Below are 6976 nucleotides of genomic sequence, written 5' to 3' on the forward strand. Positions count from 1 at the left end.
GCGTTTGTACTCCGGACGAAATCGAGAATTTTTGCGTGGTACGCTGTGATCGTCGACATCCGGTGATCTCGGGCCACATGAACAAACCTACCACGATCGACACCACCACCAGCGTGGATAGAAGCTTTACGCGTGGATTACTTTCTCGTTGATCGTCATGAAGGCGTGTACGCGCGTAAAATGGTTGTATCGATTACACAGACGAGCGAGATGTTTATAAGCTGATGATTTTTCACAATCATGATTGATTTTCAAGAGGAAATGCAGCAAAATTGTAAAATTTCATGATTTGTTGATGTGAGAAGATATAATTATTAATTTACCGCATCATTGTCGATTGCATTCTACATAGCAAGTTTATTAGTGAGAATAACGTGAACTGGAAAACACCAGAAATGCCTATTTATAGTAAAATTTATGGCAAAATCCCCGATGCATAAAGATCTGCGTATCTGGCAGAATCGGTAAATTTGTCCTCGTGCTATCGACGCAAGTTTATTCGACCGTAACGCAGCACAGAAGTGCGGAATTAAAGGCCGAAGGGGTAAAAACGAAGTCACCGCCGTCTCTTCGATCGTAAAGCTCAATGTCTCACGGGTTTAAGAATTTGAGGATGATGTTATTCCAGCTTCGTGGAGCCGTGCACCTGCGTGTGAGACGACATTTATTAGCTGGATACAATGTAACGGTTATCTGCCGTTTCGCACAAAACTGTCTGGACCTATTGCTAGGCTCAAATCCCGGGATGCGCGTACTTTATAGGTGTAATTACGAGTCTTAAAACTTAACACGGACATATTCTGACAGCAAAATTATGCCATGCAACGTGATAAGGGTCTCTGAACCCCGTAACTGGCAAAGGCATAAGCTCGTTTTTTCTCTGCTCTATTGAAGATGAGAAATTTCTCTCGATGAAGATACTTAAACAGCACGCGTCATTTGATTGATCATATTTCTGATAAATTGTAAAAAGAAAAATCAAAAGTTTTGCCAAGGAAAATCTAATTTATAAAACTATAAAGCCGACGATTATATAAAGGCCAACAGCCGACAAATTTGATAGTTTTTTTTAACCAACGCAATAGGATCGTTACTTCCTGTTATTATTTTCGCGAAGTAATTAAATACGAATGTTAAACGCCCAGGGTGTAGTCTCTCATTTTCCAGTTTTATCTAGAGATAAGCGAGTAATTATGTCTTCGTTTCTCTGTACATCCCGAGAAACATTGACAGTCTCCTCATTTCATTTTTATCCTTCAATCTACTTGTAACACGCGATGTCCAACGAAATGGTATATTCGAAGTGACTCGCACATGGTGTTTACCGAGACAGGTTGAACGCCACAGGTGGAAACTTATCTATTCAGTGTAATGACTCTATCTCGAGCTGAACGTTCCTCCTGACGACCTCGCCACAAAGAACCGGTGGTGTTACGGTAATAGCCCGTGACTATATGGTTGACCGCGACTATCATGTGCTCGAGAAGGATCAAGAGACCCGACCCTTCTCTTCATCATGGATTATTTCGCACGTTATGACGATATACGGCTTTCTCATTCCTAGTTGCGGCTTCCAGTTGACTAAATTGCCATGCGCCTTCTGACTAACCAAGAGGAACTATTTCTTAACATCCGTTCGTACTTACTTACCTTTGCGGTGTCGTTTATCATACATAGAGAACCGACGTCCTATTAAACTGCACCACGTTTTCTTTGCTGAAACCCCGTTAAGCCTTCATTAGTGTTTACACGTTTAATGATACGAAGAACACTTGCTCGTTTGCTGTTAATTAATTTAATAAAGCGATACAAAATATTTAACTGTGGGATTCTGGACGTGAGTGTTCCAGATCGAGGACTGCAGCTTGCTAGCGCCGTAACCGTGATAATCTAGTTACTCAGACTTCCTTCGTCCTGCGGCAATTAGCGCCGGTGACGGGTTAATTGGACTCGTTTTCGTCGCGTGACGAGTCTCGGAGATGGAGAGATTCCTAGGCGTTCCACGAGCAAAAAGAGCAAAGGCACAAGGCATTAGCGCAAGTATTTCAGGTCTCCTTAAGCCCGTCGCGCACTGGATGACACCGAGATACTTTGCAGTGCCGCACAAAGGCGTTCGGGATTATTAAAGACGCGGAACGCGTTACGCAAGGGATATCGCGTAATTGCGCGATTCGTCACGGGCAAACCGTCGGATGCCTGTGCAAAACGAAATCAGATTGCCATGCCTAACTGATACGCGCGTCCTTTCGCCCGGCGCGCGTATAAAAGTGTGTGTGTGTGTTGTGTGTGGTTGCGCGCGCGCGACGACGCCGGGATGTAGGACGAAGAAAATTATGCCGCTTCCAAAGTACAAGGTCCGCCCGCCAATAAAATGCACGATCGATACGACGAGTTCTTCTCTTCTCTCGAAAGAGGAGAGACACGCTCGGCGCTTCTCGCTTGATGCAGAGCCGCAGCGAGGAGAAAAAGGTGCGTACAGAAGAGAGACGCATCTTTTCTCCGTCTTTCATCGGGCGACCACAGCCGCCCACGATCGACGATCTTATCTGCGACTGCATCTCGATGCGCTCGCGCCTCCGCAAATCGACGGTCGCTTTTAATCGTGCCGTAACGTTGACCGACATTAACGGCGAGTTACGTGCAACAGCGATGCCGGGCTGCGTTCTGATTTTGTTGCCCATCGAATTCCTCGAGTTTCGCTATATTCTTCGATCGACGTTTACGGACGGCGGTTATTGCAGCGTAATCGCTATCACCAAGCACTGATCTAAAGTAAAGCAGTAAACATCCTCGATATCAAATATCATTTTGCGTGCAAATTGCGACGCAAATTAATTTTAAATGCCGTAAAATGTCTGCAATCTCTATGCGACAGCGCGTGATTATTTTGTTTAGCTTTTTCTACTTTAAGATATATCTGAAATGTGTTTCTCGAACGATGGACGATAAAAACGGAAGAACGCTGATAGCAGGCTACATCTAGTGATTGATTATTGGCGCGACTCGAGTAAAAAGAGAAGCGAGACTTTTGCGAAGTACTTCGTGGAAGATCTTTTATCTTGTAAGTTCCGCCAGGTTGTACTCGTAAAACGGACAAATGTTTTTTGCCGTAACCCACTGTGGACTACCGTCAAACGCTAGATTGACTGATATTAACGAGGTACGGATGAAAAAGGACGCGAAAACCGGATGAACTGTAGCAATCGTCGCCCGCGCCCGCGAAGGATCGCGAAGGACGTCCTTGAGTGTCTCGAGGATGATCGCGGACGTGCAGTACGCCGGGAATAGATCGGAAAGAATCTCTTTCAAGCGCGCCTTGAATGGCGATGATGTGACAAGCACGACTACAAAGAAAGTCCAGGTCTGTGAACCGATTACACGAGGCTAAGCAGCTTTGCGCGACTACATTGAAGCGGGCAACGTTCAAGTCTTATCTCGATTACTTATAATAAATTCATTGATATCTCGCGATCTTATTACTGATTTATTTAGTGCGATGAAGACTCGAGACGTGTACTTTAATTAATAATTATTTCATTGATAATTCGATACTGTCAATCGGCTGTTACATCGTTCTGCTGTGGTCGCATGATCTGCTTCCATCTGCGGATTGTCGCATTTCTCGTTCACGTCAACGAACAGTTGGCGGTGGACAGCCACCGGTTTCTAAGCGGACATCAGCGCGCTGATGCACCGTGAGACGTGCTCGTTACGGTCCGTCTTCAGAAGACTCGTCGTCAGATGAAGACTCGAGTCTCAAGGAGGTGGTGCCGCTGAAGTAGGGGAAGTAGACCATTCCGTGTCTCCACCTTCCAACTGCTCGGAAGAGTCAGAAAGGAAAAAGGAAAGACAAGGTATACTGGCGGAATAATGTCTCTATTCTCACTCGAGCCGCCACATTCTCAAGCTCATCCTACCCGGTAATTATACGTTACTGAAGCACACTTTTAGTACTTCCATCAGAATCACAAAACTTTTTCTCATTCGATGGTTGTAAGTAGCAAGTACTACTTATGTATAAATATATATAAATATTTTGAGACATACATATCTGCGAAAACAATTGAAATCGTGCTTCACGTGAATTGAAAATTTTGAGCTGTTTTAAAAATCTTGAGCTCTGTTTTGATCTAATTATCTCTGCTAGCTATTAGAATAATAATAGCGGACGCGATGCTAATCGAAGGAAACAGCTTTGAATTGACTATTTTGACAAAAATTTTTGTACTTGAAGTGCAAATCACACAATGCTCCTTTTGACAAATTTTTAAATTTTTGTTTCGATAAATTCCGAAGATCTCACGATCTTATCCTCGATCCTTTCTCCAGGATATGCGATCTTCGGTAGCGATTTGTTCGTTTCGTAGCTACGAGAAAGAGAAAGAGAGATCCATTTTAGATAATGACCGTTTTCTTGCGGGTAGCGTTGCGTGTGCGGCTGCACGACGGAAACCATATCTCAATTATGAGATTAATATACGAGCCATAAAAGCGATACCGCTGTGTCTCCTTTTCCGCTGTTCACTCCCTCGTCACCTCCCCGCGTCGCTCGTATTCTCTTTTCCGTTGGATCCATTCCGTCGACGGGTGTGTATAATCCCAATTAGGTCTGCGCTCGGTTCGTGCCGCCACAATTCGTTCCTACCGGTAGATCGTTCATTCTGGTCGAAACGACCGCGCCGGGCCGCTTCTTGCTCGACACGTAATTCGTGATAACGACGTATTTCCACGTAATCGCGAGAGCCGCGCATTTTTCCCGCCCCCGGTTTTACGTTTATGGTGCAATCACGTACCGAAGCGGGATACCGATGCGATCCACGAGCGCGTCGCTACGGGGACGTAGTAAATAAATTCATAAGAGAGCTCGAACGTTTCGTTATGTGAAATCGTACGATCGTGTAGGTTCTTGCTGCGTGCCGTCGCCGCGAAGACAAGACGAATGGATCGTCTCGTGGAAGGTGCCAGTCTGGAGGACATCGTCAAGTACGTGCTGAGGCATACGAGACTCACGGACGCGCGCGCTCGGTACCTGGTCGTCGAGACTCTTAAGGCCGGGATTGCTCTAGGTAGAATCAAAAGGACCCCGCACACTACTTACGTGCTCGCGTCCTCCGAACGCGGCACGATTGCCCACAGGATCACCGAGCCCAAGTTCGACGACAATAGCAGCTGCAGCTCGGAGAGCATCTCGGAGTAATCGTCAGTAATAGCTTAATTCGCGCGTGAAATCAGGTTACGTCTAACGGCGCGGATAAACACGTTGTTAAGAGTGTTTCGTAATTGTAGTTTAACGCCAATGCGTAAAACATTATCCGCGGTATTAATGCTCATGCAACACGCGAGCTTACATACGTACGTAATGTATTTCTGTTACGCGATACTGCGATGAAATATGTCATCCTAGAATTAACGTTATCGCGCCGATGTCTAATATCGCGCTAACAGCTGCGGGACACGCGATGCTGCATATTGCGAGGCGGGACAATAATTTACGATAAATGGAATTATATTTCTATCTGGATGACATTCACATGTAATCTTGCATTAGTATCACGGGAAATATAGCTACATAGCGATCCATGTGACGTTATTATTCGAAAACACACGTTGCCCCTGACAATGCGTGATGTCGAGGTATTTATAATATATCGTATCGCTAATGAAAATCGGCAGAAGAATCTTCTTTTCCTGCGAGCTGATGAAGCAATTATCTTTCGCGCGAGAAAAGAGAGAAATGATGAAACGCAGCGCAATAACTGAATTCCTGATTTCAATTGGTGCCACATCTCTGATCATGCTAATCTCGTTTTCTTCGGAGAAAACGATCTTTTCTTCTCGCTTGTTAAATCCCGATAGTAAGCGCGAGTATGCCGTTCGTGTCGAAGAAACGAAATGAATTTGCCAGGCAGGTTTTCACAGCGGCGAGTGGGCGACGCCGATGGTTAACGACGGTGGAATCGTACCGTTCAGCGCTTCATTGGGTTCTTGCGGACAGTTTCGACCCTTCGAAGGATATTCGAAACGAGTATTCCTTCCTGGAGCCGGCTTTCGGAGCCGCGGCCTGGAACGGCACGCCAGCGGCCCCCGCTCGGGTAATTGGTTCGTTTTAACTGCGAGCTTAAAGGTTATGAATTTATGCCTCGCCGCGTAAGATATAATTGGTTGTCCAATTAATATCCCGATAAAAAACCCTCGCCCTTCTCGCCGTCCCTTCCTCGCCAGTCGCGCGCGCCTCGTCAGCAGGGGTCCTGAACTACCGAAAATCCTTTCAGCCGCGCGCCTTCCCGAGAGAGGGAGAGAACAAAAAGATTGCGAGATCAGCCACCGGTATAGAGAGAAGATATTGGATATCCCAGCGAGCTCGTGTTTCACGCGATGCCGAACGTCGAAATGTCGAATCGCTCGTTGATTTATGCCTCTGGCAGGTTTATGCCTCTATGATTCTATTTTCGAAAGCGCCATGAACGTCGGAATGTTTTATTGATTAAATTATTATTTTATTATTATATTAATAATCGTTAAATTATTTATTGATTACATTATTATAAATTAGACCTAGGCATCTATCATTGAGCTATCTCGAAGCAGCTTTTTGACGCATCTCTTGAGTTCATCCTGCTGCGCTAGCAGTACTACTTCGCGTTCTCCATAACGTAACGCAGATAGGCGAACTGCGCTATTCCTCACGTGGCGGCGGCGTACACGGCGAGATGAATCCACCTCCGCCTCGTTTCCTCCTTATTTCGTCTCTCGGCTTGTCTTGCCTTTTGTCCCTCTTTCTCCCGCGTTCTCCTTTCTGCCTCACGGTCGGCTCTTCGTTCCTCTCGAGGTGCCGCAGGTGTCGTGCATTGTCCGCCGTCGCGGCCTCTAAATCTCGTCCCCTGACGTCCACCGGCGTAGTTGTGCCGAGTCGAGTACGCTCAAGATACATATGGCTGTCGGGAACTTACACGCTCCCTGTCCTCGTCTCATTGCG

The sequence above is a fragment of the Ooceraea biroi genome, chromosome 1, assembly GCF_003672135.1.
Source record: "Ooceraea biroi isolate clonal line C1 chromosome 1, Obir_v5.4, whole genome shotgun sequence".
Lineage (NCBI taxonomy): Eukaryota > Metazoa > Arthropoda > Insecta > Hymenoptera > Formicidae > Ooceraea > Ooceraea biroi.